This window comes from Mus pahari, chromosome 7 (assembly GCF_900095145.1).
Source record: "Mus pahari chromosome 7, PAHARI_EIJ_v1.1, whole genome shotgun sequence".
NCBI lineage: Eukaryota > Metazoa > Chordata > Mammalia > Rodentia > Muridae > Mus > Mus pahari.
This window is the reverse complement of record NC_034596.1, coordinates 30,306,721-30,316,794: the sequence shown is the minus strand read 5'-3', so window position 1 is coordinate 30,316,794 and position 10,074 is coordinate 30,306,721. Positions and strand designations below refer to the sequence as shown.

The 10,074-nt window shown below is 36.8% G+C and overlaps 1 protein-coding gene across 1 annotated transcript in view; it reads right to left on the bottom strand.

Annotated features, from left to right (window-relative positions):
- Cog5 (component of oligomeric golgi complex 5) overlaps window positions 1-10,074 on the bottom strand; it is a 287,917-nt gene that overhangs the window by 173,867 nt on the left and 103,976 nt on the right. The gene's annotated exons all lie outside the window — the stretch shown is intronic.

Sequence of the window (10,074 nt, the reverse complement as noted above, 5' to 3'; positions counted from 1 at the left end):
GACAGGGTTTCTCTGTGTAGCCTTGGCTGTCCTAGAACTCACTCTGTAGACCAGGCTGGCCTCGAACTCAGAAATCCGCCTGCCTCTGCCTCCCGAATGCTGGGATTAAAGGTGTGCGCCACCATGCCCGGCTGGTTTTAATCTTATTAAAACATATCTTAGCGTTAAGTATAACTTCAGCATACTTCAGTTAGGTTATAACATACCAACCAGGTCAAGTTATATTAAAGCATCTAATACAATACAGCACAATGTGATGACTGAATGCTACATAATTAGTTCCACACGAGGGCATATATAGTACAGTTATAATGTGTGACTGCCCTTCACACCTTATACTTCACCACAGTGAGTTCTTTTTTTTTTTTTTTTTTTCTTTCTGTTTCCCCATCCCCAGCCCCCAAGGCAGGGTTTCTCTTTGTAACAGCCCTGGCTATCCTAGAACTCTGTACACCAGGCTGGTTTCAAACTCAGAGACCTGCCTGCCTCTGCTTGCTGAGTGCTGGGATGAAAGGCATGTGCTGCCCAACTTGGACACAGTGTATTCTTTTTTGAGACGTAGACCCAAAAGTGCATAATAAGGCTTACCACAATAAATGATTACTGCAAATACCGTCAAATCATTTGAACTTAAGTTTGTCTGAAACTTACTAGGTAATTACAGAGAAATGATACACTCATTTAGCTTTAAAGAGTTTTGGATGCAAACTGGCAACAATACATAATTCATGCCCTAAATTCTCTGTAGACTACCATCAGAATGAAAACATAGTAGCGAATATCAAACTCTGTTATATACCATTCTGTTCAGCAGAGTTAGTATAAACTGTGATACCCAGGGAATAGAAACAAAATCTCTTCGTTTATTTGACAGGTGCATGCTGAATGTGTACCCCAGGGTCTTTCACATATGCTCCTAAGCATCTATCATTGAGTTACATCAATAGTCCTAAACGTTTTCACTTAAAATTTAATTTTCTGAGAAATTGAAGGAGAGGTTTAGGTTCAAAAGACAGACAATATTACTTCTCCAATTTGTTATCTAAAAGTATAAGCATAAAATCCTACCATGGAATGAATTTAGCCAAGTTAGGATAATAATAGCAGTAAATGCTAACGTTCTAAATTTAGTAAGAAAGTAAACAGCTAAACACTTATGAAATGTTAGATTTTATAAGTGTAGGTTGAGAGTGCAGGGAAACCAGAGAACTGGAACACTCCATGAGTAAAAAGAACTCGTGACTGGGGTCAAACGGCTGGGCTATCTGTGGGATGGGGGTTAAAATGGTAGAAACGGAGCAGATCCTCTGACTTGAGGATGGACTCTTTGAGCTGATACAGCACTGCTAACAGTCTGACTACTAGACAGTACTAAATGAAGCAGAAGTTACACTGCTACATGCTGAATTTCCTCTCCTGGCATAATATACAAGATTAAGTTGATCTACTCTGGTTTAATGTATTTTTAGCATCTCCTTAGAAGGGAAAATTGATGAAATGAGTGCTATTACTGGGAATCTACCTTTATTTAAATTGTGAAAATTAATAAATTACAAAAAAAATCCAACCAAAGCCGAGACACACATTGAGAGCATAGATAGTAATAATGGACATAAAAGTTTTATTTTAAATAAGATCCAGTTTGCTAAAAAATTTTAAGATACTAAGAACTGAATTCTGCCTTCTTCTAGCATCGTCAGGTGTCAAGGATTGCTGCTTGTGTTATTTCACTGGTTCCCTAATTTCTTTGCATTCTTTAGCTTTCAATCTAAATTAGAATTCAAGAAAAAAATATGCCGGGCGGTGGTTGTGCACGCCTTTAATCCCAGCACTTGGGAGGCAGAAGCAGGTGGATTTCTGAGTTCCAGGCCAGCCTAGTCTACAAAGTGAGTTCCAGGACAGCCAGGGATACACAGAGAAACCCTGTCTCGAAAAAACAAAAAACAAAATAAAACAAAAACAAAAAAACAAAAAAATAAAAAAATATAAGGGTAAGTGGACTAAAAAAAATCTACACTTTCAATTAGTGATTTTGCAACTATTGATAAAAATAATATTAAAATGAAAAAGTGAATATAATTAGGTATAAAGTATTTATTTCAATGTTAATTATAAAATTTACATACATATGCACCATGTACAAGTAAAATGTATATGCATATTTGCAAATACATGTGTGAACATTTTAAAAGCAATTTGGAGTTATCATAAAAATGTTCCAAACAAGTATCTCTATGGCCAAAATATTGCATTTGGATATATTTAACATGTGCTTGTGTGTGAGTGACTATGTGTGTGTATCAGTGAACACGTACAGGATGCTCCTATAGCATTATGGAGAACAAAACTGAAAGCCTACACCATCAACATAACAAATACATACAAGCATAATATCATCATTTAAAACAGTACTATGGACAAAACATTGGCTTAAAGACAAAATATTCCTTATAGGACCTTAAATAAAGATTTCAAAGAATAAACACATCAAAGGTTGGTTGAGAGTCTGCACAAGTTAACAATATATCATTTGACACGTGAGCATCTCAAAAGAAGCAGATGGTTAACATAATGTGTTTCTAGTAAGACATCCATAAATTTGGTAGGCAGTTTTAAATGTTACACATTCAAAAACATAAAAAATTGTTTTGGCATTTTAATACTTTTCCTTTAAGTATTATAACTTTATTAGATAAGTACACTCAAGTTATTAGAACTTAATTTCAAATGTTCAAAACCCAAAGGCTGAGTCCATTCGGTCAAGACCCAGATAAGAGCAGCACACCAAGAGGAGGTGTGCAGGTCGCTCACACTGTAGAGAGGGACTCTATCTTCCAAAGGAAGGTGCAGTGCAAAGGTATTAACTGCCAACAAGATAAAGCCTTTATAAATACCAAGCTTACCAAGAAATGTTCTGAGGTCTCAGAACTAGTTTAAAAAGGAAAATAAAAAAGAAATTACATAACACCATGATACAGAGGCAAGCCCTGAGAAGAGAATACTGGGATTTGCACGGGTATGACTGAATCCCCAACACTCTCAACCAGCACCAAAATAGCACAGAGCCTCCCCTGGGTGTTTATGTGAGAAAAAGCAGAGGCATAAAAACTGACACAGAGACTGGGCAGCTGGCTATAGTCACCAATCAACAAAAGTCGCTTCCTCCCACACGTTTACTTTTCAAAGAGCATCATTCAAATGCATGCCTCAGAAAAAGCACAAGTAATCTTCAGATGATCTGAAGTACATACAATATAGACTGAGTATTCTCTTCTACAGTTAACCTCTTTAAAAAAACAAAAAACAACATACCTGTCTAGTCAGGATTTCTATTGCTGCAGCAGAACACCATGACAAAAAAAAAAAAAAAAAGCAAGCTGGGGAGGAAAGGGTTTTATTCAGCTTACACTTCCTCACTGCTGTTTATCATCAAAGGAAGTCAGACAGGAACTCAAACAATGCAAGAATCTGAAAGCAGGAGCTGATGCAGAGGCTATGGAGGGGAGCTACTTACTGGTTTGCTTCTCATGGCTTGCTTAGCCTGCTTTCTTATAGAACTACAGAATGGATAACTACCAGCCCAGGGCTGGCACCACCCACAATGAGCTGGGCCATCCCCACAGATTACAGCTGGATCTCATGCAGGCATTTCCTAATTAAGGCTTCTTCCTCTCTGATGACTCTTGTTCCTGTCAATTAAACACACGAAACCAACCAATACCTGTGCTATTTTGTCTTATTTACAGCTACACATATTTACTTTTGATGGTGGTTTTAGTTGAAAACTGAACCTAAAGACTCAGCATGCATTTCACCACTGAACTATGTCTCTATCTTCATACATAAAATGTTAAGTATCTAGAACTGCTTCTGTGAAAAGTTACAAAGATGGAATTGTTTGTTTCACAGAGGAAGTACCAAAGCCAAACCCATCCCAAGAAGCATCTTAAGCTATTTGACAGACATTATCAAACTACCTACACCTTGACAGATTACCTAAGTAGCCTTCAAAAAATAAATAAATAAAATTTAAAAACCTATCATACTGAACTAGGAATTAAAATATCTGGGCTATGATACCAGTTGACTGCATGACCATAGGAAACTCACTACTCTGAGACTCTAAGATAAAGAATAAATCACCTATGTTCATAAGATGGTTTGACAGCTATTGAGAAAAATGAAGTATACTTCCTAACTCTAAAAACTGCATCAGTGCTGGGGAGATGACTCAAAGGGTGAAGCACATACAGAGGCATGGGGACCTGAATTCAAATCCTTCAGACTGACGTAAGTAAAGCTGAAACCAGGAGCACACATCTGTAACCCCAACACTCTTGCAAAGGGAGACAGGATACGGAGATAGCCAAATCCCCAGAAATTCACAGCTCAACTAGTGTGTAAAGGAGTATTTTTTTTTTTTTTAAAAGGTACTGTTTCAAACAAGTTGGAAATCAAGGACCAACAACCAAGGTTATTCTGTGACCCTCCATATACATATATCATTCATATGCACAAAGATTTAAAAAATACACCAAAGCAAAATATTATTTTCAAAATAGGGTGTTAGTTGCTACCTATTGGCCTTCTAATGAAGTTTAGGAGAAATGGGATGCTGCAGGAGGACTTCAGGTTAAATTTTGTACTTTTCCAGTTAATTCTTAATTGATATGACCACATAAACTATGCATAGAATAGCCTGAGGCTTAGTAAACCCTCTCCGAATCATTGTATTTCAAGTCTAAAACACTTCTCGGGGAATGTTTGATCTCCCTGTTCTTCAAAGCTTTAGAGAAACACAGCATCGAAAGTCTATTCTTTTTTTCTCTCTGCCTCACTCAGGGCGAAGGAAAAAACCTTTCCATTAAAATGGGTGATAGCTTTCCTTCCTGCATCTTCCAGTGTCTGCTCTTGGCTAGCACCTACCTACCCCTTATATGTCATACAAAGGAAGCCAGAGCCAACAGAAATACACTGCATCACCATCTGTTCTCTGAACAGACTTTCTCCTTTTTTCCTGATTTTCTAATAACCATGTTGCTCATGTGACATAATTTAAAAACATGGACTTATATAAAAATCTTTTTCCCTTTCCAGCAACTTTATTTGGTGTTTCTATCAGCCATGCCAGAAACAGCAGCCACTATCTCTCCTTTCAAACACTAGAGAAAATCAGCCATAAAATAATAGTAGAAAAAAAATGAGCACAGTGCACATGTACATAGCCTGAGTACTGAAGTGGCTGAGATGGAGGGAAGTGAGTCCAAGGTCGATCTGGACCCAGTGGGAATTAACAGACTTCACCTTTCTTTCTTCACTTTTCACTACTCAAACATTATAGACTTGGAAAAGAAAGGTTAGACTGAGCCTCACTTGCTGCCCCTCACCCATCTTTGATATATTCAATGACTTGCCTGTTTTGTTTTCATTTGTTTAGGAGTAGGTTTTTCGTTTTATTTTGTTCAGGAAAAAAAAAGTTTCAAATGTTGTTCATGAAGAGAGAACACTGTATAAGTAATGGGAATTATTCTAATAAATTACATTTCTTTGTACTTTATTAGAGAAAGCTACGTCATACTATCTTGTGGGCCCTCTGCTAGACAAGTAAAATCATGCATAAATGAAGCCTTTAGAATCCTATCCTGTAGTATTACAGATGTAAGTCAGTACTATACCATCCATCTGTAAATAGTGAGATTTCTGTACCTTTTGTGATGGTGACTTTGCTTCATCAGAGCTGTTTTTAATTATGTTAATCTAGAATGTTTTCATTCCAGAAGATGGAAAAGCTAATTTAAAAAAAAAAAAAAAAGCCAGACTCCAACAAATAAAACACAACAGTTAACAGCAAGTTAACCAATGAGATACAGCAATCATTAAAATAGGAAGTCAACCAATGAGATACAGCAATCATTAAAATAAGAAATCAACCAATGAGATACAGCAATCAATCATTAAAATAAGAAGTCAACCAATGAGATGCAGCAATCATTAAAATAAGAAGAGGCAACAAACAAATCACACAGATACAACTCAACGTAGGTCAACGGTTCTCTGGGGAAGGAGAGGGCTCTGGAGAAACTTTGGAAATGGTAAGTACATTTATCTTGAATGTGTTAAGGCTTTGTTTCAGGCATTCAAATAATGCTCAAACGTATCAAGCTGTGTACCTTAGACAAATAAGGTTATTGCATATCAAGCATACCTCTCAATAAAACTATTTTTAAGGAATAACATTTGAATACAAAGGCATCAAACAAGTCTCTTGGCTTACTGAACCATTTTCCTCTTCACTACAAATACGCATTATATGAGCAGCATCTGCATGACTTTGATTTCTTTTAACAAACAGCCTTTTCAACACCTCCCTAAACTGCCTATATACAATAGACACCAGCTCTACGTTTACATTAGAGCTTTGTTGACAAACCAGAAAAGATAATTATCAACCAGGCAGCCTCTTTACCAAAAATGTTGAACAATAAACATTAAAAGGTTTTCTTCTAAACGTGCTAAAAATTAATTTTTTTAATGGAGCCATGCTATATTATCAAGGCTGGCCTTAACTTGGGGTTCAACTATTACCCCAGACTCCCAGTTACTTAGAAGTGCAGGTAAGCAGCATAGCACCCGACTTAATGACTTATCAGAGTATTTTAAGCACGGATCCCCCCAGGGGTAAGTGTTCCAAAATAGCAATGCTTAGTGAAAACTGACTTCAGTATCTTAACTGCTGTTATAATAATCTAGGAAATTCTTAGTCAAACAGAGCAGGTTTCTTTATAATAATACTCCTCCAAATAGTCATTAGGCATGATGATGTCACCCTTAGCTTTTTCCCTTGGATTTCATAACCTCTATACTAGGACTAACACCTAGAGAACACACTTAGAAAATACAGTGTCTGCATCAACCAGACTAGTTTATACACAATACAAAATGACACAAATCAGCCCACAGTCAGTAATTTGTTTATGAGAACCTGTGTTTTTCACGTAATAGACTGACTACAGGGAGCTAGTGTTTTATCTACTCATGCCACTTTACAGATGAAAGTGAATAACAAAAGGATTGCCCACTATTAAGTAGTGAAGACAAGAAATACTATTTGTGTTATTCCAGGCTGCTATCATAAAGTAATATAATTTGGACAGATTAAAAACAATAAAAAAAACATTAAAGATTTCTCATAGCTCTGGAAGTACTCTTCCAAGGCCAGGTTACCAGTATGGCTGGACTCTAATGAAGGTCTTTCTGCATGTTTTCAGACTTGTATTGTCATACGAGGACAAGAAAGCTACCCCAAATTTCTTTTACAGAACACTGATCCCATTTGGGAGATGACCTGCCCAAAGCCTCACTTCCTACAACCACAATGGACAGTAGAACTTCAGCCAATGAATGAGAGTCAGAAGCAACCTAAGTGTTGACTCCACTGCAGATATTGGAATGGTCCCCATGTAGCTATTGTTTGCAAAATCTAGGCCATTCTTAGCACCATTATGTGATTCTGACCATCTTAAAACTTTGTTCTCTTCACACACTCTTCATATATTTCAGTGAAGTCTTTCTACTTAAAATAGCTGGGTTAAATTCACTTAATCTCAATTAGGACCCCTAGATAACGAATAAGGAAATCTGTAAACATGAATGGTAGCTTCACATAAAGATAAATACCACCAACTGCCTACAGTCACAGTCTCAAAGAAATTACTTAAGCCATTTCTAACTTCTACTTGCTCCATGTACTTTCAGTTCTGCACTATGATAATAAGGAGTCAGTTTGACATCCCAGGACACAAAACTAATGTACAAAACTCAGTAGTTTATCTATTAATCATTAAAGAATGTGCTGAGGAAGAAATCAGAGGGAAAATGACTTGCAATATCATCAAATGAACCAATAAAACAAAAACTTTAAACATAGTAAACATAATAAACTTAACCAAGGATGTGAAAGAACTCTATAATGAAAACTTGAAAGCACTGAAGAAAAAAACTAGAGAAGACACTAGAAGATGGGAAACTTCCCCTACTCATGGATAAGAAGAATTAATATTGTGAAAAAGGCCACATTACCAAAAGAGATAAACAATCTCAACATAATCCCTACCAAAATTCCAATGCAATCTTTCACACAACATACAAACAAACAAACAAACAAATCCTAAAATTGACATGAGAGCACAAAAGACCAAAGCAATTCTGAGGAGAAAGAGCAACAACAGGATCATAATTTCTATATTATATAGCTATAGAAACAAAAATAGCAAGGTACTGGTATGTGCACACAGCCACAAAGATACATGTACACAATGGAATAGTATATAAGACAGAAATGAAGCTATGCAACCACAGCCACATGGTGTGCATGTGCGTGTGTGTTTGTTTGTTTGTGTGTCTCTTTTTACCAAGATGCCAAAAATATACAATGGAGAAAAGATGGCTTCTCTAGTAAGTGGAGCTGGGAAACCTGGATATTCACATATAAAGAAATGAAACTAGAATCTCATTTTTCACCACATACAACAGCTCAAAGTGAACCAACAGCCCTCAAGTTAAGACTTTGAAACTGCTAAAGAAAAATACTTTAGATACAGGCATAAACAAGAATTTTCTAAAAACTGCTCCCATGGTTTAAAAAAAAAAAAAAATAGCACCAAGAGCTGACAAATAGGGTTGCCTAGAACTAAAATGCTTCTGCACAGAAACAAAAGATACTACTGAGGCCAAGAGAGTCCATGAGAGCCTTCATACAGCTGGTAGCTAGTTACATAGCTGTTATCAAATGAATAAATTCAAAAATGTAACCCTAATAATAACCTTAACCAAGGAGGTGAAAGACCTCTGCCTCAAAAACTCTCCGGAGGGAAGCTAGAGAAGACTTCAGACTTCCTGAGGACCTAGGTATCTGGGTATCTTGGATAAAGAATTTTAAAAATTAAAAAAAAAAATCTACTCAATAACAGACAGTCTCATCAAAATAAGTACAGATGACCAAAAACCATGAAAAAAAAAATCAGCATTGTCTCTTGCCCATGAGGGAAATTCAGGTCAAAACTGCCCTGAGGTTCTGTCTCACCGTAATCAGAACGGCCATAACCAGAACAGAACAAATGCTGTTGAGGTACAGGGATAGAGGAACCTTTACATACTAGCAGGGATGTATATTAGTCTAGTCTCTACGGAACTTAATGTAGACGTTCCTTTAAAATACTAAAATCAGACTCCCATGTGACCCAGGTATACCACCACTCCTAGGAAACCGAAACAGGCATACTGCAGACAGCTGCACATCCACGGTTACTGCAGCACTATTTACAACAGGTACATTTGTGGAATTTGGTGGAGATAAACAGGACAAATATGTCACTTTCAAGCAAACAAATGGCACTGGAGATGAGCACACAATGACAAGTAATCAGAGTCAGAGCCAAAAGCCACGCCTTTTCTCACATATGGAACCCAGAAAGTAGAATGGGGACTGCGGAAAGATGAAGGGACAAGCAGGATGGACAAAGGACAGACAATGAGGGATGAATAGGGTTGAAGTACATGATATACTTAAATGAAAATATTATCATGAACTTCATGGTTTCATATAATAAAAATGTTAATAATCTTTTAAAAAGCATAATTTCTCTGATCTTAAAGATCATCTCTAAAGTCTGGAGAGATGGCTCAGCAGTAAAGAGGGCTGGCTGCTCTTCCAGAGGACCCAGGTTTAATTCCCAGCACCCACAAGTCAGCTTACACCTGTTGTAACTCCATTCCAGGGGATCCGACACCCTCATACAGACATAGGCAGGGAAAACACAAATACACACAAAATAAAAATAAATAATTTTTAAAAGAAATTTTTTAAAAAGACCAACACAATCATCTCTTGACTATGCACGTTATGGCCTTTCTCCATAAGCAAATTTATATGCATAGACCACACTATAGAACAACTTAAGATAATGCAGTAAGATGTAAAGAAAATTATGGGAAACTTCAAATAACTGTGCTTTTTCTTTCTCTCTTCTCTCTCTTTTCCTTCCTTCCTTCCTTCCTTCCTTCCTTCCTTCCTTC